This window comes from Micropterus salmoides, unplaced genomic scaffold (genome assembly GCF_014851395.1).
Source record: "Micropterus salmoides isolate LMB-PRFRI ecotype aquatic unplaced genomic scaffold, ASM1485139v1 Ms_hic_scaffold_1, whole genome shotgun sequence".
NCBI classification, from domain to species: domain Eukaryota; kingdom Metazoa; phylum Chordata; class Actinopteri; order Centrarchiformes; family Centrarchidae; genus Micropterus; species Micropterus salmoides.
Window position 1 is genome coordinate 17,041,587 of NW_024040040.1, and position 25,096 is coordinate 17,066,682.

Here is a 25,096-nt window from a genome sequence, read left to right on the forward strand (position 1 = left end):
CTTGGTGAGTTCAGTGGCAAGGCGTGGTGAGAGTAGTCGTTTGAACCTGTAGATCTTAAAGATCACACTCACACTGACAACCACACACAGATTAATGCCAAAAGAAGGAAACAGTTGAACCTTTTTTTTTTGTCTATGGGGGTTGAGGGGTTGGACTTGTGAAAGGAAAGCAGGGGGAAATGGAAACAGAGACCTGTAGGAAGGGAATTAGTTTGAGAGAGAATGTGTTTTATTTTGATGAGCACAAGAAAAGGGGAGAAAGAAGAAGATAAAACTAGTGAGCTGTGGTTGTAAAAAGAACAATGAAGATACTGACCAGGGTCGATGAAGTAACTTTTTTTGTAACTAGCTGTCAAAAAATGTACACAACATTCTCTGTAATGCTGTTATTAAAAACATGTCCAAGCAAACTATAACCCCACACCTGGTTCATGGCCTCACCTCTTCTGTTGAGCCGTGACGTTTAGACCGCAAACGTCTAGGCCTTATGGGAAATGGTACAAAACACAAGTAGTGAACTATCGCTTTTCAAAAATTACCGTCCTACCTTTTCTAGCGGTTGTCTAATTAAGGCGTGTGTTTCCCATACAGATGTCCATCGGTAAAAAACGTGGTATTACCTTACCAGACGCGGTGGATGTTTTACAAGCCCGGACTGGGTAAAAGCTACAGTGAACACAGGAGTGCAGATATTGATTACTATCATTTGGAAGGTCGTCATTACGTCATTAAGAAGCTGGCATGTGGCTCACATGCTGCCGTGAAAACCTTTCGAGGTTGGAAAAAACGAGTTATGTGTCTTTTTGGAAAAAGTCAGGGGAGCAGACACATACAGGGAGCGAGAGAGAGAGAGGCGGGGCAAGCCGGCTCAACATTGTGATGTCATTGTCAGCCATCAGTGATAGGTGATGGCATCGTCTATGTATACATAATTTCTATTGACAAAAAACTGCTTGTTGCCATTTTTAGCTCTTTTGCCCATGAGGTTATATGTAGACTGTCATACCCTTACTCAAGTAATTATTTTAAAGAGTATATTTACTTATACTTCAGTACTTGTGATTATATAGCAACGATATTTTTTACTCACATTCACAACATTTAGCTGCTCTATTCACCGTGGTTGCGTAACATTTGCTGTGAGTGACGTGGTCAAGTATTACAGAAAACACACTGTTTAGTTTCATGTGATATTAAAAAAGTAACTTTCATACTATTATGGAAAGTAAAATGGCACCATGTTGCACTGGGGAATACAAAAATATGGCATGGGGAAAGAAGGGACAGAGAAGCAAAGAAAACATTAGCCAGAGAAAAGGAGAATGAGAGAAAGAATGAAAGAGTTACGCAATAAATGAAGAAAGAGCAGGGGAAAGTGAGGAAGAGGGGAGAGATGAAGGAAATCAGAGGAGTCTTTAATGTGCGTGGGTCTTGTAAGGTCAGACAGGGGCTGGGGAGGGGGGGAAAGGTTACAGGAAAGGTTACCATTATTTATTTAATCACTGATCCATCAGACGCAGCACGCACACAAGCACAAAAACAAATTCTCTCTCACATACACACACTTATTATCTCCCACTCACCTTTTTAGTTTGCGCACACACACACACACACACACACACGTGCAAAACAGTTTAATCTTCTGTCAGATAAAAAACAAAAGATGAAGGAGACATGAGATTGATTTTAGAACTACCAGCTTCTCATACAGAAGCAGAGCAGATGAGTAATACAGTACAATAATGTTGCAACTATATGGATTGCCATGAAATTTGGTACAGCCATTCATGTTCCCCTCAGGATGAATGGTAATAACTTTGGTGTTCCCTGACTTTTCATTGCGCACCACATGTATCCAGTCTGTGGAACTCAATGTAGTCATTTTTATCTAGGTTACATTGGGCCATGAAAAAATCAGCTGCCTGTCATCACTGAATGAAAAGGTAAGTGATATAAACGAAACAATGAATTTTGTGACACTGACTAACAGAATCTGAATTGAATGTAGATCCGTCAATGTAATGTTCGTTTCACTCAACACAAGTTGGACTCATCTGCAGGGGACAGAAGGCAGTAGTCAAAATTAGATCAACTTAAATAAACAGAGGCAAGGCTCTAAAATCTAAAACAGCTACTTGAGAAAGAGTGACGCAGCATCACCAAGCAGTAACTGTGCTGCACATTACTATACATATTTACATACGTAGTAGAGTTCATTTTTATTGACTTTAAAACACAGATGATTTTGTTGCCAGAGAAGATTTAAGGCCAATATTTTTTTAGTAATGTTAGCTACAGGTAAAAATTTACAGTATATTATATATGTATATCTTGTTTTTTTTGCTTTCAGTGCTAATGTGTGTTCAGATTGTGTCATATGATTAATACGATATAAAATGATAGGTTACACTCAAATACAATTGGTAGCTTATAGTTACTAAACTTGTAGAGTTGAAAGAATGTTTTTAGTTCAGTTTTATGGGTGTATCTGCTAATTTTGGGGGTTATGGGAATTGTCAGCACATTTGGAATTTGTCTTTGACCAATCTGGCAAACGTATACAATATTGCAGCCAACAGTGTGATATAGCGGCTTTTATCCACAAACTGACATATTGAGGACATTTGGGCAATTCCATCACAAAGATTGTTTCGACTACATTCATCCAAAAATAAGTCCATACAATCCTGAGTTTTTTCTGCACAGCAGTTGTATTAATGCTGTATTTGGTCTTCCTAAACTTAGTTTCACTGAACTTGAACTTAGTTGGACACCAGCATAAACTGACAGTAACTACTAATGTTACCACAACTGCATTTTGTGAACTTTCCAAGGTATTTTTGGCACAATTCCCTCTTGGATTTCTAACACAACCTGATACTGATATGAGCACAGGGTTTCCTGGAACGTGTAAAGAGGCACAGGAAGACTAAAGAGAATAGGAGAGTGGTGCATCGCCTGTGCATGCAAAAGAACACTCATGAAATATAGAAAGCGTTGGAATAGCCAATGTAATTAATGTTAACGTTGAAACAAAACGTCCACCCCTGCTGTCATATCACCTGTTTCCTACACACACATACACACACATCTTGTGCGGAAGAGACAGAGGGTCGAGTAGATGGACGGAAAGGGTGATGGGAGGATGAAAGTGCCACACTCGTTTTTTTTCTGCCTTTTGTGGCAGAGAATGCCCTGAGGCAAGATTTAACAGAGGAAAGAGACAGAGAGGAAGTGAAGGATGGAAAAAAGGGACGTCGCAAAAAAGGGATGTGTCTCAGTGACACTGCCAACCCCTCCACAATCACCTCCCCCCTCTAATTCTCTGCATGTATCCCTCTCTCTGCTCCGTTCTCAGTTGTCTTGCTTGAGGCCCCAGTAGCCCTTTGCGGGGTGCGACCTTGGTGGTCACTGAGCTGGTGTGAACATGCAAGAAATGGGCCATATGGGTGAGACAGAGCGAGAAATGGATGTAGAGATTCAAGGAGAGAGCCATCTAATCCTTGATTTGTGTCTGTGTCTTTTCTCCCCCTCCTCTCTCTCTCTCTCTCACACACACACACACACACACACACACCGTCTGGGCTACATATGTGCTCCTTCACCCCTATCTCTTGGCCTGGGCCGGGGCCAGTGCCCCTGCCACCTTACCCAGGGCAAGGGCTGCATATGTTGGGAAGGCGGGTACTACAGAGGGGGGGAGATGGGCTGGGTGGGCAGCAGATGGCTGAGCCCTAAGGCCTCCGCTGGTGTGGACGGTTGTGAGTGTGTATACTTGTGGTGGGGGTGGGAGGTAGGCGTGTGTGTATGTGCATTAGAGGTGTGTGTGTGGTAAGTGGGAGGAGTGTCCGCCTGTGTGTGTGTGTGCGTGCAGGTTTTCTGCTTGGAAGGATGGATGGAGGGGCACCAGTGCAGAAGAACTTCTTCTGGTCACGGTGAGAGAAAAGGGGAAGAGGAAAGAAAGAGAAGGAAAGGAGGGATGGAGAAAGAGAAAGTGTACATAAATGCAACACAGTGGAACAGCAAGAAGCGCTACCTGGCTTTACCTTTTTATTCTTAATATCATTACCTTCATTATTCTTCACCCACAGTAGGAGCGGCAGCAGATCTAAGCTATTTGATGCTGTACAGTACACCCAGACAGCGAGTTCAGTCACTGTCAAATGATTGCGCAAGAGATTAACAAACCATTCAACATTTGATATAATTGATTTCTCTGTCATTTCTTTCCTCCAAGTACATTTGGCACGTTGGTAGTGTAAGTGCAAGGTTGGCTTGTATAATTTGCCCTGCTTCACAAAAAAGATAGATGTTCTACCTGCTGTATGGGTGGTGTCTGAATCTACAGTAGACTCATGCCAAATGAAGAAAAAATTGCAAAATGTGGATTGTGAATTTAAATTTGAATAGAAAGAAACTCCTCACAAAAACAAAAAACAAACAAACAAGCATTGTGTTAATGTTTAGCAGTAAAGCAATAAGTAGTACACCATTCTTATTACGAGGGGAAAATAAGACTAAGGAACCAGAGTTTCCTTCCTGTTTCCTACTAACAGTTTGTTTCCTTTAACCATGATGGAATATCAGTGTTTTAGTGAATGTCAGTAATAACTTAATACAATAACTTATTTGCCATTACCTTAAAAGATATACACCTTAAGATTTCAGTCTTGGTTGACTTAACACCTGTGTCTTCTTGTGGTAATAACAAGTGTCTTTTAATCATACATGTCCCAGAGTTGTGTTCAAAAGAGACACACTACACAATTTTAAGCCCAATTTGCCACTCGGCGAGCTCGGCGACCTTCAGGCAACGATCGGGGTGGTCGATTGGTGGCCAGTCGTTATGTGTGAACTACACCACGACGCATCAGAACAGCTCCCCGACACATTTCTGACACATCGCCAACACCAGCCACATCTCTAACATGCCCGTGTGCTAATCCATTCTTTCACTCATATTACCCATATTACATATCTTTAGAATTGCTCTCTTTATAATAACAACAGCTGTTCCGTGTGTAGGTTCGCATCATTTCCCATTTCACGTGTGTTTTCTTGACAAAACGTGGTTTGGAGACCAGCGTTGGGTGACAGAGTCCTTGTCAGCTCGGTAACGTAGTGTGAATGCTTCAAGACTCCCGTCACAAGACGGCAAGTTGTGTATGCGAACAGCACGGCCATCGAAAGAATACCACACCAGAATGACAGTTTGCATTAAGTATTAAATACACAGGGCTGGTACATGCATAAAAACAGTTATGAAAAATAAACAAAAATAATAAAGTGTGCACGTAAATAAAACCCTTTTTTCAGTTTCTTCGAGCTCAGTTCGTCCTCGGTTCCACTTGCCTATTGACAAGAGTTCAGTTTTTACTGTTGGGGCCCTTTTTAGTTTGTGTTAGTATTTGTCCTACCACCATGAAGATGAAGGAGATGATCCTGGCAATCCGTCTAAAGTCAGAGTCACAAACACGGCTGGCTCGCTACCCAGCCACCCGGACTAGGAATCTATGAATCTCTGGGAGAACGTCTGGAATGTTGGGATCTGTATCACTCTGTGGAAAGGATCTCTGCATGATGTTTCCAACTCTCATCTCCCAAAACCTGACCTATAAATAAGGCCAAATAATTTCTCTCAATTACCATTCAGTGAATAAAACAGACTGCTACAGGCTACTATAAAATAAAATGAGATAATATTTCGGTTCACTTATAATGCAATTTCAAAATCTCTCTCATTGTACAACAGCTCTGATGTTTCTTCTCTCATCACAACTATGAATTTCTCTCAAGTACATTTACATCCAAAATTACATCCTTCATATAAACACACATTTTTAATTTTTATGTAACCTTAATAACATTAGCAGTATCATAAATAAACTGCATGAATTGCATGCAAATACTGATCAACTTGTATTACTTCAAATTAGAGGCATTAGCGTGCTTATTTATCCCCATCTGAACCAGTAACAGTGGAAAGAATGCACAAAAAAAAGTACCTCTTTAACCTCCAGTAAACAATTAAATCCACAATTTTTACCATCATTATTTAACAAACTAACCATTTAGCAACAGTATGGAAAGCTAACATTTTTATAACAAAATAGTTTGTTGTTTTCACAGGCATGAAACAGTATTCCGCTAGCCTATTGTGGCTACTATTACCAAATTAGCATATAAATACAGCAGGCTCACATTAGCTTTACACAATTAGCACCTTTGCGTCACTTTACCCATTAGTGCTGAATAGCATAAATGCTAGCGAACTCACAGTAAACTCAGCAGGCTAGGTTAAATACAAATGGGCATCAAAAGCCTGAGGCCTGTTAGCATGGATGCTAGTGAACTCAGAGGCCTAGCGCCAGGTAAACAACTCACCATTTTAGTGAAATTCACCGCTTTTCGCTCCATGACAACAGTGGATTCAGGCACAGCTCTCTTTTACAACAACGTATAGTCAGTATAAGCAATAATGATTATGGAATTTGTAAAATTCACTCCCTGTCGCTTTTTCCATCTTACCAATTGGATAACGCAGCCTCCTATACTCAGGTGCAGGCGCCAAAAGAACGTGCAGAGACATTAACCTAGAAACGTAACTGTAACGGAGCCTATGTTAAGGGTGGTGTGGTGGGGGGACAGAGAGGACCCAAATGCAACGCTCAGAGAAAAGGAGGTTTATTGAGGGAAAAAGGGGTTGAGGGACCAGAGTGGAGGGAGAGGTGGAAGCCGGGGAAACACAGGCACGGGGAACCAAGTTGACTGAGACCAGAGAGCCGGGGGACACTGGGGCTGAGGAAGGGAGGAGGCAAGGGAGAACTGGGAGGACGCCGTGGGGGAAGTCTGAAGAGGAGAGGACCGGAGGATGAGCCCAGCCGACAGAACGGAGGACGAGGGTGAGTGAACCTGGGAGGGAAACAGACAAAAAGACAGGGTTAGTGCGAGGAATAACCAGGGACTGGAAAACAAAGATCATTTAAACCTGAGCTTGAGAGGTTGGCACCAGGTTGGGAGCAACGACGATCAAGCAGGGGTTGATTGGAGCCCGGGGTAGAAGAACTGTTGGAGATGAGGCTGATTGCTGGCAGGTGTGGCAGGCAGAGGAGGTGGCTGACGAGGTGCAGGTGTGGGTCGTTGGCTGGGCTCAGCAGCAGAGGGAGAGAGAGAGAAGGCACACACAGGGGAGGAGACACAGTGAGGCAGGCAGAACAGAGGAAACCAGGGAAAAAACAGAATCACAGACAAAAAGGAGAAAAAGCCAGGACAACAAGAAAATAAAAACACTTTTGTGACTTGGTCAGACAGCTAAAAAGTGTTTCTCATTATTAAGCCTGGGCTACACTATGGTGGCCGACACAGGACAAAAGGTGTCGTCATCTGAGACAGCAGAGAGTAGCCTGTCAAGAAATGAGGTTTCTTTTGGTAGATAATATGTTAAGAAATTTTATTTGCTTAATTATTTAGTATAACCATATGTTATTGTTACTTGGCCACTGACAGATAACATGGAATATGCAAGTCAATAGGGAGTAACATTGTCTGCACCATAGTCCATTATAAACCACATAACAGACAGCACTGGTGAAAATTACTAATGACCTCCTTATTGCATCAGACAAAGGACTTGTCTCCGTACTGGTTTTATTAGATCTTAGTGCTGCATTTGATACCATTGACCATCAGATCCTATTGCAGAGACTGGAATATTTCATTGGCATTAAAGGAACCGCTCTAAGCTGGTTTAAGTCCTATTTATCAGATCGATTTCAGTTTGTACATGTTAACGATGAGTCCTCCATGCACGCCAAAGTTACTCATGGAGTTCCTCAAGGATCTGTCCTTGGACCAATCCTCTTCACTTTATATATGCTTCCTTTAGGCAATATTATCAGGAAACATTCCATAAGCTTTCATTGTTATGCAGATGATACTCAGTTATATCTATCGATCAAGCCAGATGAAACTCATCAGTTAGCTAAACTTCAAATGTGCCTTCAGGATGTTAAAACCTGGATGACCTGTAATTTTCTCATGTTAAACTCAGATAAAACTGAAGTTATTGCTCTGGGGCCTAAGCACCTCCATGACGCATTATCTAAAGATATAGTTTCCCTGGATGGCATCGCCCTGGCCTCCAGCACCACTGTGAGGAATCTTGGAGTTATCTTTGATCAGGACATGTCGTTTAAGTCTCACATTAAGCAAATTTCAAGGACCGCCTTTTTTCACCTACGTAATATTGCGAAAATCAGGAACATCCTGTCTAAAAATGATGCAGAAAAACTAGTCCATGCATTTGTTACTTCTAGGCTGGATTACTGCAATTCCTTATTATCAGGCTGCTCGAAAAAGTCCATTAAGACTCTTCAGCTGATCCAGAATGCTGCAGCACGTGTTCTGACAGGAACCAGGAAAAGAGATCACATTTCTCCTGTTTTAGCTTCTTTGCATTGGCTTCAGTAAAATCCAGAATAGAATTTAAAATCATTCTTCTTACCTACAAAGCTCTTAATGGTCAGGCACCATCTTATCTTAAAGAGCTCATAGTACCTTACTACCCCACCAGAGCACTGCGCTCCCAGAATGCAGGGTTATTTGTGGTTCCTAGAGTCTCCAAAAGTAGACTAGGAGCCAGAGCGTTCAGCTATCAAGCTCCTCTCCTGTGGAACCAGGTTCCAGTTTGGGTTCAGGAGGCAGACACCATCTCCACATTTAAGAGTAGGCTTAAGACTTTCCTTTTGATAAAGCTTATAGTTAGGGCTGGCTCAGGTAGTCCTGAACCATCCCTTAGTTATGCTGCTATAGGCCTAGACTGCCGGGGGATTTCCCATGATGCACTGAGCTCCTCTCTCCTCTACTTTCTCTCCCTCTGTATGCAACCTTATCCCATTATTGCATGTTACTAACACAACTTCTCCCCTTTCTGGTAGTCTTGTGCTCTCTCGTCCCTCTCCTCTCTCCTATCACTTCCTGCAGGTTTTCTGGCTCTGGAGCTGTGGAGTCTGGATCTGTGGCTGCGGGTCTCCTGCTGCCCCCGTGTTCCTGCTCGACATCCTCTGCTGCAACGACTATTGTTGCTAGTCTTATTGTTATTATTGTTATTATAATCATTAACATTACGATGGTTACCATTAACACTATTATACATATCTGTACCATTTTTCATTTAGTTTATAGCAACATTACCTTCACTGTCTGTACCTCTGTGTGTATATTGTGTAGGCTCTCTCTCTCTCTCTCTCTCTCTCTCTCTCTCTCTCTCACCCCAACCGGTCGAGGCAGATGGCCGCCCACCCTGAGCCATGGTTCTGCTCGAGGTTTCTGCCTCTTAAAAGGAAGTTTTTCCTTGCCTCTGTCACCTAGTGCTTGCTCTTGGTGGGAACTGTTGGGCTTCTGTAAATATCATCACAGAGTACGGTCTAGACCTGCTCTTTTATGAAAAGCGCTGTGAGATAACTGTTGTTGTGATTTGGCGCTATATAAATAAAATTGAATTGAATTGAGATAAAGTTTATACAAAGGCATTTTACAACATTAACAAGGGGAACCTATTATTATTTCTCTTGGTGATTATGGACCATCGCCAAAACTGCCTGCCACCAATACTATCTGGCCTGCTGCCAGATTATGGTGCTTTGATAGCAGCAAAAAATAAAGAAATACTTTGATAGCAGTGCTGAAATAAATGACAGCAACTGTTACTCACATAATCACTTCCTCTTTAGTGGTTTTGCCTGAAAAATAAAAGTGCGACAATGTTTTTTTGCAGCAATGCTTTATTTCGTTTTGAATTGAGAGCTATGACTTTGAAAAATTCTGAACGGACATTAAAAACAGTCTGTAGCCTGCTTGACACACCTCTGAAAGAAGTAGTTCATAATCAATTAGTTGAAGAGGGGGGAAAAAGGACTGATCTCACAACCTTCAAGGTGAGAGTCTTGCACTCTATCAACTGAGCTAAAGGAACACCATAACATTTAGCTAAAATATTATGCCTTATATTCCCACCCACCATCTAATGGATAAAAAAGGTTGCTCTGATGCAAAACATATTTGTATATTATTACATCTTCTTCTTTGAATGTTCATATTCAATGTAGTGATGAGTCTCTATACTGCCAGAATTCTACAAGAAGAAGAAGAAGAAGAAAAAGAACATAGTAACAACCGCGCTTTGTACAGCAGTTTGTCTGTTTTTGGCTACTGTAGAAACATGGCGGTGCAACATGGTGACGTCCATGGAAGGGGGTGCCCGCGGATATGTATATAGAAATGCCTCATTCTAAGGTAATAAAAAAATAACAGTTCATTATGTAAGGTCTTTATACAGCACTGAAAACATAATTATGGATCTTATATTGCATTTCTATCAATAAATCCTCAGAAATATTCTACACTGGACCTTTAAATACAGAGATTATCCATCTTAAATACAACAAAAGATGAGCTGGTCATGTATCTGTTTACAGTTCAGCCAAAAACCTTCAGCTTAGAGAAAAGGAAGTTTAAGAGCAGATGAAATTTCACTCACATACCTATAGGAGTCAATTTGGAAAAAAAACAACTATTTTTGGTGTTTTGGTACGAGGACATTTTGAAAACAGAAGTAACGGAATTGCTCTGAATTTAGAGGACATACTCATTAAAAGTTACATTACATGATCTAAATCATCAGTTATTGACTAGTGCGTTGTTTTAGGTTGTTTTAGGTCTTATTTGAAAAAGCATCATAAAGAGTGTTTAAGGTAGACCGTGTGGCTGAGAAACACTCCTGATATTCTTGAGTGTGTTTGTTGAACATTCGCATTAAGCATGTGCAGCCGTGCGTGCATTGTCCGAGTATATGGGAATGTGTGTGTGTGCTGAAGATGTGTGTATATGGCCTCTGGCACCCTGTCTCCTCTCTGCCCTCCAAGGAGGCGAGAGAAAACCGCCCTTCCTCACACGTGGAAAGCAGACATGGAGAGAAAAAGACGAGAGGGAGGCAGAAGATATCCGTTTTGTCCTTCATTTCTCCCACAATCCCCCTATTTTGCTCCATTACAGACAAGGAGAGTGTCCCGAAGATGCTCGCAGGTATGACACAGCTGCCACGCTCTGAATCTCACACACACACACGCACGCACCTTGCAGGTATGGGCCAGTTGCCATGCTCTAGATAATTGGCTGTTGAGGGTGCAGCTTGTTAGCCAGCCACAGCTGACATGCCAGACACACACACACACACACACACACACACACACACACTAGTTGAAAGAGCCAAGAACTGAACAGAGAGTAACCAAGGATGCAGTGATGACTCAATCTTCTTTCTTCAGGCTCATTCTTTCTATATTTCTTTCTTGCTTCTTTTCTGTCATTTGATCCCTTTCTCTGAATCCACTCATCGCACTTTCTTATTATTTTTCTGCCTTTATCACTTCTATGTCGCTCTCAGACAGATGGGTCGGCCGGCTGCTCCTGATGTTTCTATTAAAATGATATTACCAACCATAAAAACTTGCACTGGATCGTCCAGCAGACCATTCATAACCATTTAGGCTGCACCTGTTTGGTAGAAAGGTGTGTGTAAATCGTTTGTGTGCATTTTTTGTGTGACTGAGACATTGTCAGATGGAGGCAGCTGTAATGTACCGAACTCACACCTTCATCACCCACATGTCCAGACACACCCATAGACACCCCCCCCACAGACTCCCAGAAGGTCATCCTCTTGGAGAATGTCTGTTTGAAGTGTGGACCTCTGTCGCAAGCTGCTGGAGGCCTGATTCACTGTCAGGTGTGGATTTTTACATACCTATGCATGTGTGTGCATGCAGTTTTTCTAAATTTATGAATATCTGAGTGGCTGCATTTCTTATGAAGCCACTTGAGTGTTTAAATTGGAAATTGGAACTTCTATTTGCATTGTGTATGTATGCTTTAATCTAATCACCTATGTACTTTATGTGGACTTCCATCTTTTCTGGAAGTCTGCTCATGCAAGAATGTGTGTGTGTTTCTGTGTGTGTGTGTGTGTGTGTGAGTGTGTGTGAGTGGAAATTAAACACCACTGGCTGTGGTTGTCCATGCCTCCTGGTAATGGATACTAATGGCCCTGGGCAGGCCTCCATGGAGCAGGGGAGTAGATTTGTCTGTTTGACCCCATCCTGCTGCCCTCACCCTGGGAGGGGACAGCCTGAGGGATGGGAGGCCCTGTGGGGGTCTGGGTCACCATCAACATGCATAACACTCAACATAAATTCACACTGATAGCTTCGTAAGTGAGAGAGAAGGTTAAAAAAGCTTCTGAGATGATTAAAGAGGAACAGCGGTATGATTCTGATTTTTTAAGCAGTCTATATCTGTGTTACTGTGCTTCATATAGTCTGATTTTCATACACTCTATGTATGAACTTGTGCATTCAACTGTGTATTAAAAGAAAAAGGATAAAGCCACTTTTCCAAACCATCTTTTCTAAAGAGCACCTCTTAGAAGCGCGGCTTGTTAGATATTTAAAGTGTCCTTCATCCATCAATAAAATGGTGAGGGACACAGGTGCAGATGCATACTGTACACACACATCATTCTAGTGGGTATCTCTGCAGCATCCCTTTTAAAGTGGCCACTTTTTTCATGGCATACAGTACCTCCAGAAGCCCTTTTGAAGTGAACAGAACAAAGGGTTTTCACAAATATATAAATATGTCATGTGTCGCATAGAACTTAATTCTTTCTGTATAAATCAAGGATCAACTAGGTTGATGTGAATGCATTTTAAGGATTGGGAAATTTCAAACTTACTTTTTCAAGCCATAATGAGCCCTTTACTTTAACCTTCGTTGGGAAGCCATAATGACTTTTATCATACTAATGCAGGGCTGGACTGCTAATCTGGCATACCGGGCAAATGTCCGGTGGGCCAATGCACATTTGGGGCAGATGTAATGTAAATTATTTATTTATATAGGCTAACTGTTTTTTTAAAAATGGGACAACGGTCGTCTCATAAAGCATGGACAGCGGCCCATTGGGTAATTTTCTATACTGACATTGGGATGGGCCAAAAAAAAAAACATTCTTCAGATGTCTTCCACCAAATGCGCAAAAATAACTGATCTGTTTGCTACCGGGGCTGCGGTAGTTTTAATATCAGCTGCAGTATCCTGCGTAGTGCAGGTACAGGCACTTGAAGGAGTAAAGGCGAGCCGTGGCCACTGCCAGGAAGGAGGCTGTGTTAGCAGAGCAGAGTGACAAAGTGACAGGGCTAAAGGCGAGAGAGCAGGAGGAGAGATGAGGTGAAGCGGTAAGCATGGAGTAGCTCAACCTGTAGCGAGGGGGCAGGGAGGGAGGGTCGTTTACACTGGGGACGCTAGGGACACATACCAACCACTTTTTGAAAGCATGTTCATCAAATATTTCATCAACAAATATTTATTCTAAAAAGTAGACATATTAAACAATATTCTTGTCTTATAGTCATGGCCACCAATCTTTTGAAATGTCTCAGTGTTTAGTCACACCCCTAATCTGACCCCCTAAATGGAAGGATGGTGTATTGATGAGGGGTGTCTGACCGATTTTGGTGGGCCACCTGGGCCAAAAATGCCAGGGCCAATTTTTTGTCCAAGTCCAGCCCTGGACTAATGTGATTGGTTAAAGGACAATGTCATGCTTTTAGACGATTTACTTGAACTTGTTTCGTTTCAGCTAAAGCTTAAACACGTGAGAAGGTGTATAGTGATGGAATTCCACCTGTATAACTGCTGAACATTGGTGCAAAATATCTAGAAGAGAAAAAAAGAAGATGCAACCATGTTGGAAAGGTTTTTAAGACCCATTGTGCATTTGTCATGTGCCGCTGATTAAAGCTTTTTGCAGAAACGTGACATTTTGTTTCCTGTGCCTGTAAAGGTTTTGTAGAGCAACCGACCTCCAAGCCAAGAGTAGCTAAATTTGTTCTTCCTTTTTTCTCCTCCTATCTCCAAGTAGGTGAATGTCAAAAGGAGGGGAGCGGTTCAGGTAAACAGGGCTCTCAGGGGAGAGGCGACCTTTGGGTTCGCAGTCAGGGGGACAAAAAGAGATGGGAAAGGCAAGGGAGGGAGGCCGAGTGGAGAGAACAAGGTTGAGTGCGGGGAGGGTAGACAAATGAAAAAGCATAAAACAAAAGAGAGGAAAAGGAAGGGGAAGGGAAGAAAGAAAAGGAAGCTACTGACTATAGTTAAGCCATCAAGCTTCAGAAAGTATATAAAAATCCATCTGAAATTATTGACAGTCACAACCAATGATGTTTGTTGATAGTATTCAGTGAAATTTGTCAGAAAGGAAGTTAAAACATTTAGAACTCATGGCAGCAAGATAAATATCAACTGGGCTGCCTCGTTTCTGTGCTGTGTAATGCTGAGGTAAAATTTAGCTTTTAAAATGTTTTAAAAAATGAGCCTTGAGAGTCTCTGCACCTCCATCCCATTATCTGGTGCCTACAGCAGGGAGGGGTGTTTGTCGTAAATCATGAGTAAGGCTGTATTTAGATCAATGTCTTCTCTCCACAGGTACCTGCCACTACTCATGAAGATGTCTGCCCTTGTGTTACGGGAGGCTCAGCGTGGTGATGTTCAGAGGAGAACAAAAGTGACAGATTTTCTCTTTAAGTTCTCTTTTCCCATCTTTTCCCTCCCTTATATCTCATCTTGCCCAGAAACGTTTTCTTCGTGTTTCACTACCTTTCTCCATGTCCCCCTCAGTCACTTCGTTCCCTGACTCTTGTTCTCTCTCTGTCTGCCTGCCCCTCTGTCTCCCAGCGTGGCAGGCAGACATCAGTAGCCCTAGGGAAGTGCTTCGCTGTGGGAAGGAGCCTTGGCTTTAAGTGGCTCTAAGTGGCTCTCGCTGTTTGTCTCTTTAGTTGTTTATTTTCTCCTTCGCTCGCCCCGGGCAGGGAGGAGAGAGGGACACTTAGCGTTGAGAAAAACACAGCGTGGCCAGGCAGGGAGGTTTAATACCGGCTAGTTGCCTGCCGAGTTTACATGTGAGGGAGGCACAGAGAGACAAAGTGCAAGTGTGTGCAAGTTTATTATTGCAGTTTTGTGTGTTGATGTTTGTGTCATTTTATCATTAGAAATGTTATAAAGATGTCAGAGGGCTTGTGCGCATTTAACTATGTTGTTGTAATTCTAGTGTGTGTGCATGTGTGTGTGTTTGTATTGACAAAGCCGAAAGGTCCAGGTATGACCTTCTAAGATGACATTATTTGCCATTGATTTGCCTCTGTTTCATATTTTGTCTCACTGGGACTACTGTACCAACAATTGCCCTCTATTGTTCTGTTTTTAAAGACAAACAGCTACTTAATGTTCCCTCATGAAAAAGGCGAAACTGTTGTGTTTTTGGTCAATGCCTCAAATCAGGTCTGACAATTTAAACCTGACCCATACATACGAACATATTTTAAGTGCTCAAACCAAACTAAGGACCAAAATGTTAAAGATTAATTGGTTAATTAATTATCTATTCCTTTAGAAGAGAAAAATGTCATGTTCATGTCATGCGGGATGGCAGATGAGCAAAATTTAAATCTTGATACTATTCACTGGAGAACTTAAGAGTTGGTTGTGTGGCCAATTACAAAATACTGTGCATGTTCAATATAGCACTATACCCATCAAATTAGCATTTAAATACCTTGAATGACTGACTTTTGCCGCTTTTCCATTACCAGTACCAGCTCAACTCGCCTCGACTCTTCTCTACTCGACTACTCTACTGCTCCGTTTTCCACTGCAGATAGTACCCAGAGATAGTACCCCTCATTGTAGCTGGTCGTCATAGCAATCCACACACTGCTGTCTCTTGATTTAAGTTAAAACGTTTCAACCTTACTGAGAATGTAAAGACAAATAAGTGGTATGAAAACCTTACAGCTGTGTTTTCCTCTGCCGTTGTTGCTGCAGCGGCCTGTATGACGGTGGGACCAGAGGGCTCCGTTAGCAGGCGGCTGGCCGGCCTCGCCAGCTCCTCCCGTGGGTTGGCGCAGGCTTCCACCGCCGCCACTTGTGGAGCTCCTGAACTCCGAAAATATTCAAGCACATTTTTGTTCCGCCATCACTTCTCGTAAAACTGTCAATATTCGAAATCTACAAAGTTGATTTCTCACCTCAAAACTTCTCAGACGTGGATTTAGTAATGAAATTACATCCGAAAACTGTAAAATATAAAACTTTCTGTTGCTGGCCTCTGTCAGGCGCGCATAATGATAATGCAGTGGATAGGGATGATTTTCTCTGACCAATCTGCAGTCTGCTGTGTTTTCATGTCACATTTTAGTATCACCTCAGGTCGCTTTGAACCTCGACGGAGGTGATATGAAAAAACTTTTCCGCAATGGAAAACCAAACAAAGGTGAGTTGAGGCGAGGCGAGGCAAGCTGGTACTGTGCAGTGGAAAAGGCCCTTTGACTGACGTGGGGCATACCTGTTTCCATTTCCAAGGATGTTTGTACTATTTAGTGCAAAGTTGGATATATTTTAAGTTTTTAGAATATATCAGCGCTTTCCCTGTTATAATCATGACATGGATGTTAATGTTGAAATTCTTGAAATGGTATAACTCCCACATGATGAAATTAGCATAAGATCCAAGTATATCGTTCTGTGTTTGAGTCCTGTATTTTGGCCACTATAATATCTTTTATTCATATATACATACTGACTATTTTGTCCTTTTTGGACAAACAACACAACATTGACATATTACCGCCTTATACAGTTGTTGGGCAAGTTGACCTTGTCTGTCTGCCGTTCGGTGATGGAGAGGTAGTGTACAGAGAGCTTTTCTGCTGAAAACATCTGCCTACTGTGGCTGGAAATAAGAAAGCAAACTAAAACAATGAGCTGAAAGACACTACTTCTAGAGTTATGGGAACTCCAGAGTCGGGTGATAATTATCTGTGGGTTCATCACTGCAAGTGACTTCTTGCATTAGTCATTTGTTTCATTGTTCATATCAAAGATTGATTAGTGCAGCTTTAAATACGTGTAGTTTTCCCAGATAACACCCAGTGTGTGCCTCACCTGGATCTGTCCGTGGTGCTGATTTTTCCTTCGCACAGACAGGCCAGCCTAATGACATCATGCCAATGTAATTTACCCTGATTTACACTAACATACCTTCTTCTATGGAAATTTAACCCACATTAGTAGAAGAAGAATAGACTTTCTCAACATTTACAGTAAATAACAAGCATGTGGTCACTGGATAATATGCCTGTTCTCAACAAGTCACAATAGATAGTACAGCAAAGGCACGTTTCTACTATCAAATATAATCTATGGTCATGACAAAGGAAGCTTTACATAACGCACACACAGTACATCCATGTAGATGCAAGTATAAAAACATCTAAAATGGTCTACATGGCCTTACAGACAGGGTTTCAACTGAAAGTAACTTGCCTGTTTGTTGCCATGAGTTTGTGTTGTTCAAAGATTAAGGCAAATAGGGGTTTAATATCTCTAAGTGGTATGCAAGCATGAGTTGGGAATTCATGCGAAATGCCAGCGAGCATGTGTTTGTAAATATGTCTGTGCGTGTGTTTCCAAGAACCTAAGCGAGTGCATCTTAGTGTGTAATGCGTGCAAGGCCACGCAGATGCACGGAGAGAAATCAGCGCTCTCTTAAATACTCACCTCACCTCACCCATAACAACGCACGCACACACACCTCACAAGTGAACACTTCCACACCGTAATGAGGATTACCTGCATGGCCTCACACTGTACTTCTCGTCCCCTTGCAAACAGACACATACTTGTGCAGTTGCTCATCTGTCCTTGTTCCATCCTCCCCTATCACTGTCCTTGTTCCTTGTTTTCTCTCTCTCTCTCTCTTCCACACACAAACACACACACACCCCTCCAGTGTCCTAGCGGTCTCAACTTGAGCAGCAAATGAACACAATTAGCCACGGCTCCACAAACACACACTGGGGTATTGTTTTGCTCACACTCATTCAGACCTTAATCTGGTGCTCCAGAGGGACCTTGTGTGTGTGTGTAGGGGTGTGTGTGTGTGTGTTGTGAGGCAGTCGAGGGGAAGCGTTGCAGAGCCCAGCTGACAGAAGGGGCTTCCAGGCCTTTTTCCCCTCAGAGGTTTCCACGACGATGTTCAACTCCTCACGCCTTAGTCCTTACTTTGCTCGCCTCAGTACCCACACACACACACACACACTCTTTGAGCAATGGCTCATTCGGCTTGAATGCATTTCAAGCGCGCGCGCGCACACACACACACACACACACACACACACACACACACACACACACACACACACACACACACACACACACACACACACACACACACACACACACACCCCTTCAGTCAGAGCCAGATGTTACGGGGTGAACAAAGGCATTGAGTCACAAGTTACTGTTCTCAACAGCAGGTTGAGCCTCAGGTCATTATTAGCACACACACACTCCTTCATACACACTGAGCGGCTACTCACTACATTGCACATCCACTGACTGTGCTTGTCGTTTCTTCCCCTTGAGCAAGTGTGCTGCCTGCCTAATTAGAGAGCAGGTATCTGCCTGACAAGATTTCTTGCAAGAACACCTACACTAGTGGGTGCCTAATGACTGCACTTTAAGATGCCTCGCAGGTCTTTCTAGAGGAGGCGCAGCCAGCGCTCCCCCTCGGTGGCTCCAGGCCAGTCAGTGCGGTCACACCAGCAGCCTGTGTTTAACGTTTAGCATCAGTGCTAAAATGCCATCAAACTGCTGAGACCGAAAAAAATATATTTTTAGTCTTATTGCTTTCAGCGGAGATACACTGTAATGAACAACATTGTGATACTACAAAATCAGCTCGAAGGTTCATTCTTGACCCTGAAAACAGCAGCTTAACAAAAATCCTCTACACTAAGTCTTACTTTGTGCTTCTGAAACTTTGAACCACACCTTCCTCGGTGGATAGAGTTGCTCCTTTGTCATGTTAGTTGATATCATAGGACCCAAATATGGAATGTTCCTCGATCTGCCACAAGATACGGTTAAAAGCTTCAGAAATACCAAATAAATGGACCTTGCGTTGACATATTTAGACAAAATATTCTGCAAATGTTTGTTATCCAGATTATTGATTCAGAGCAAATAGATAATAACAATAAAATCTTTGTTTTACACATTTTACCACAAAGTTTGGTCTCCTATAATGCATGGCATAGGGCTATTTGCTTTGAACATAATTTTGATAATTTAATTATTTTATTTTGTAAAAATTGTGATATATAGCTGACCATATCGGTACAAACATTTAGCCAGTACTAGTCAGACTCAGGTGGATTTAAGCACAGACTGGGTAGAAAGTGTTAGGCAGATGGAAAGATGAAGTATGGGTAGTAGAAGCTGAGAAGAGAGAGCACCTATCGAGTACTTTTTAAAATATTCATTGTGACTTTATAAAGGAAAAATAGATTTACAGAAACAAAACCAGCTGGGTCAACTTTACACCTGCTGGTTGTTGGTATGGCTTGTAGTAATAAAAACACCCCGTTACCAGAATGCTATACAGGAAGTCAGCACAGGGAGGAAAAAACACTTTTTGCTGCATCTGCCTGAAAAACAATTATAACGAAGTAAATTGACGTTACAAATGCATCCGTTCCAATTCAGATGTAGAGCCTTTTTTATCATGAGCTCTTTTTTCGTTCTCCTGTGAGTGACAATGAGAGGAGCTGAACCCTGTGAAGCACTACAGTGGCATTTGGAGTGGACACACACACACACACACACTCATACATACACAGACACACACACACAGTCATTACCATCGCTGCATCGAGCCAGAACTCAATCTCAAAGTGCACCAGATGTGCTCGCTCGTGCAATTATTCCAGCAAAGACATTGGCTCAGATGTATTTATATTTGTGTGTGTGTGTGTGTGTGTGTGTACATACGGTCTTGTTTGAGCTGTAAATGTCTTCCATTTGAGCTGCTGGCTGACCTTCTAGCTCTTGGTTTTTCATGTTTAGCCTTTCCCAGTGCTCTCACCTTTCCTGCCAAGTTAACCGCAGTCTCTATTTTGTGATACTTTCAGTCTTTCTACATTTCTCTGTCCCACTCAACTCGATCACTTTTTCTCTCACTGGTGCTATCTATACTATATCTGTGTACTGCTGTGAGCAACCACTATTTTATCACTTATGTATTTTCCTGCCATTATTCTTGCCTTTTATTGGCTAACTGAAGAACATATATAGTATATATAAAAATAAATACATTTAATTTAATCTAATTAAATTGAATGGGAACAAAGAAGGGAAAAGGAAAGGAAAGGAAGAGGAATAAGACAAAACAGGATGTAGTTTCCAAAATATTGTGCCTGTAAAAGCACACTAGATTATGTATTTGACACTGGATGTAAATGCCTGCATATATAAATGTGTACACTTGTATGTGTGTGTATGTTTACACCTTTTTTTTAAATCCATCATATTTTCATGTCTGTAATTTCACCAAAACAAAAACCATGTAATAAAAACTTCTTCACACACACATACACACACACACACAACAAATTAGAGTAACATAGCATAAATATAGAAATACATATCGTCAATTTCAGTCCATCTCCCATGAGTTCAAATGCATTCACACACACACACGCGCGCTGAACCTTTGTTAACGTGTCCGTCAGTGGTGTCACCTCCCCATTCCCTTTATTTGACAGTAGTGCTAGCTTTGTTTGGGTAAATTGCTGCGGAGTCATTTGCATATGTCTGTGCTGTGCTTACAAGTTCACATTGTTTTTACTCGGGAAAAAAATGCTAATGCTTTTGTGTGAGGGGAACGTGTGTGATTGTGCTCATGCCTTGCCCCAGTGTGTGTGTGTGTGTGTGTCATGTGGCAGGCCTTGTAATAATAGCACAAGGTGAGGGTGACAGAGGTGAGAGCATGTGTCGCATTAATACTCACTGCAACTATTATGCCCATTTGCATTAGTCCATATGCTGCTGCAGAGCTGAAGTGCTGCCCTGAGATCATCTTCTCTCTCTACATCACCCCAATAATGTATATATGAAGTAGTTGTCATGGTGAGTGGAGAGTAGCGAGGATTCTGAAACATAAAATTTTGACCCTGCAGTGCGATTAGCCGTGAGAAATTCCCAGAGTGCCCTAGGGTGTTGGTGTGGGAAGGGAGTTGACCCAGCATCAGCATCCACATGACCTCTGTGTTAACCTGAGATTACAGTGTATTAGTCAGGGTAAACAACAATTTTCCCGCCAGCTGTCACCATTGCTGATTTAAAAAGAAAACAAAAAAATATGTATTTATCAGCACGGATACGGCTGAAAAAGACACGGAAAGAAAGGAGACTTTGTGAAGAAGAATAAGATCTGAAGTCATGACATTTTAGTCTACCTTTTGACTAGGGATCATGGGGCCTTTGAAAATGTGCTGGCTGTAATTATCTACAACCTCATGTCATTTATTTTTTCTCTTCAACTTTTGTTTCTTTCTTTCCCCCCATTCTTTCTCTCTCACCGCCACACACATTAGAATATACGCATACATCTGTACGCAAATAGACCACACATCCCCAACTGTGTTGGCATTACTGCACTTTTTTTTGCCTCATTTGTATTATCTTCCTGTCCAAATCACACTGAACGTAAACCACATACTACTTCAAACCAGGTACTAAGAAAAGCCTTATTTTAGCTTCATGGCTGACACTTTTTGTGCAAAAAAGATTGCGATCATGTTCTTGTTGCAAGCTACAGAGAAGCATGTGATCTGAAAGCATCAAATTCACGAAACTGGAGGTGTAAGCTTTTCACACGAAAGTGATGATATGATGATTTTGACCTTGTACACCTCCCCTCAAAGACTTTTATGGACATTTCTAAACACATTTCTGTCATTCTTTACTTGGTCTCTGTGTTTTTTAATAAAAATATGCATATATGCTCTTCTCTGCTCTCCTCTCCTATCCTCAGTTCTTCTCTCTTTCACTCTCAATGTATTTCTCCCTCTCCCTCTCTCCCCAGAAATACACGGATTGAGTGTCTTTCTCTTCTTCTGTGCTCCTGCCTCCAATTAAATGCGTAGGTGTTTTATCCTATGATTAGTATCTTGGTTGTTCAGTGGGCAGGCTCATTATCTATGCGCCCTGTTAGTAAAAGCCTTAACGATGCCTAACGAGACGTCTAATCAGACTGGTTTTAGCCACAAAGGGCTAATTGCAGCTGTTGCTTCTGTCCTCTGTCGAGGCTGAGAGAGGCGACGGGTAAACCTGTTTGGATTGTTGGGTAATTCTAAACATGCACACGCGTGCACATAATAAAAATATTAATGTGCACAGTTATTATTGGTTGTTTCAGTGTGATGTGTGTGTGCGTTTCACAGAGGGGAGTCTGTCTGTGGCTACTTGTCATCACAGAGCTGCAGGTTTGACATGACGAGATGACGAAAATGCTGGAGAGTGCCTCAGGTAGCTACACACACACACGCACACACACACCTCAGCTCTAAAAGGGTTTAGCATATAAATACCTAACTGGGCAGTACTACAAGTAAGCACAATGGCGTTCTGAGTGTGTGTGTGTTTGTGCATCAGTGTGTGGGTGCGTGCATGTGTTCAGATGTCTTTGTTGATGTTCTCTCTGATTCTGTGCCAGCATCACATCCATCTGTCTCCATGACACACACACATGCATACACAAAAACACACACACAAACTCGCATGCACGTACAGGTAATGAGTTTTACTTTGTGCATTTAAAACCAAACCAATAGTGACTAATTTTTCCTTTCTGTTGTGGGGAAGCATCCGGACACATCTCAACTTTCCTCAGCGTTTTTATAGAAATGGTCTAAACCACACACACACTTAAAACACACACAAATGGATCAGAAGGAGGAAACACACGAGCATCATACACACGTCCACAGTTGCAGATCTCCATTCAAATCAGGTGTTTTTAATTATTCATTGTTAGTGAACCAATCAAGCTGTACGACATTAAGCTCACTGGTCTGCTGAAATAGGGATTCTGATGCTATTTAATGTTTTGGACACCTAAGAAAGAATACTGAACGTATTAAAACATATTTATAGTGAACACGCTATATCTTTGCAGTTGAGAAACAAAATTACACTGAGAGTTAACTTTAGGGTCTCACAGGGTAATGATTGCTACAGGGAAACAGAAAAATAATCTAACAAAGAGTACAAAGCAGAAATAGACAAGTATTTTACTTCAATTTCATAAAAAAGTTAAGAAGCAAGTCACATAATAGATAATATCACATATTCCCCTGACATACATTTCAGCATCTCTCCTCCTGTCACATTAAAGTGGTGCTCTGCCTGGTAAAATTAGAACAGTGCAAATTCTAAAAACCTGTCCTAAAGTGAGTGAGATGTGTATTGAGTAAATTAGCTACATTTATATTTGAATTTTAATGCATTCCTCTGCACTTAATCAAATAACGTGTTTTAAGAGGTACGGTGCTGCTTAAATGCATATTTGGGGGTAAGGAGAAGACTAAAAATGTTACATTGTTAATACAATACAATTTATTTAGTAATATTAGTGATTTGTATTTGAATTTTAGTTATACTTAGTTATACTAAGTATTTTAGTTATACTTATACATTAACCTATTTCAGTGCACACTCATCTGTACACAATGACAATCACTTAAAATAAGGACTTCTCTTTATACAGTTGTGACCCTGCTGTTGAATTACTGCAGTAACAAAAGATTCTACACCAATATCTTAATCACTTGTGTCTCTTTCTGTTGTTATTTGTCTTCTTTTACTTGATTTCAGTGCCTGTTGACTTGTAGCTGCCATGTTTGACCAGTAGATGGGGACATGTTCAACTCTCCTAAAACATTTCTCCTCCTGTTTCTCCATCCAGCAGAACTCTACTTCACAGAATAAAATTTGGGGAGGATTTTTTTCATTGAAATCACATAAATCAAAGGCATTTAAAGAAAATCCAATAGGGTTAAAAATCCATTTTAAAGTATGACTTTTTTCTGTGTCTTGTGTTGAAAAGAAAAGAAATGTTAAAGATGTGTTTAAAGTGACATTTCTTGCCTAGAAATGATCCAATGGACACAAAATGTTGCTGGGCAAGATTTCTGAGTGGTAAAATTATTCAAAGAATAGTTAAATGTACAAATGTTTTTAACCAGTTTTTGTTTAGTGAATATAAATGTAGTTATTTCTCACTTCTCTCGTCTTTCAGCCCAGCTCTCCTGAGGCTCTCCTGGAGTGTATTTAATTTGTCCTGCCTGAGAGCGCTTATCAGATGGCATCTCTTCCTGTGTGTGTTTGTGTGCGTGTGTGTGCATGTGCGGCGGACTTCAGTGGGTCCTCTTTTGTTCAGTTCAGTAAGTATGTCTATGTGCGTGTTGACCTGATAATCTGTGTGCTTTATGGAGTGCTGTTCACACATTGGTCTCCACTCTGATCCCAAACCCAAACACAGCCCCCACCTCCCCCCTCCTTTATCAACCCACACACACACACACACACACACAGCCATAGCATCCCTCCACCATGTGATTACCAAATCACTCTTTTTGTCCATCCTACTTTTTTGGTGAGACAGTGCTTAGGCTGAACACACAGGAGAAAACTAAATAATTCTGTGCTTAAAATAAATTGTAAAAGTGTATTTATTACCAACACGTTGGGCCACGAATAAATGGATTTATGATGAAGCATCATCCAACTTATTTTTCTGTCTTCTCTTTTTAGTAAATCACTGTTCTGTAAATCTCTGTTTTTTCCCAGGGGCCACTCGTGCTGATCACACACTGAATCCTACATAAATCCCAAACTCAAACAAAGATTCTTTATCAGAGAACACACTCCCTCATAATCCCTGGATAACTACACCTGCGTGTGTGTGAATTTGTGTGTACCCCCTGTCCTGTGTTACAGCACTGAAGAAGAAAAGTGTATTGCTGAAGTCACACAAGTTGGTTTACATAAACTTGTCCTATTCAATACAGACACTCAACACCGTACATGTGATTACAAGTATTTTTGTGCGAACAGGCTGAACAGATGTTAATGCCACCACCTG

General features: G+C 41.6%; 1 long non-coding RNA gene across 1 annotated transcript; it reads left to right on the plus strand.

Moving 5' to 3' along the window:
* Positions 1 to 21,973: 21,973 nt before the first annotated feature.
* LOC119899564 lies at positions 21,974 to 24,743 on the plus strand. The gene is made up of 2 exons (XR_005443870.1): positions 21,974 to 22,479; positions 24,251 to 24,743. It is a non-coding gene; the product is annotated as an uncharacterized LOC119899564 (long non-coding RNA).
* Positions 24,744 to 25,096: the final 353 nt, after the last annotated feature.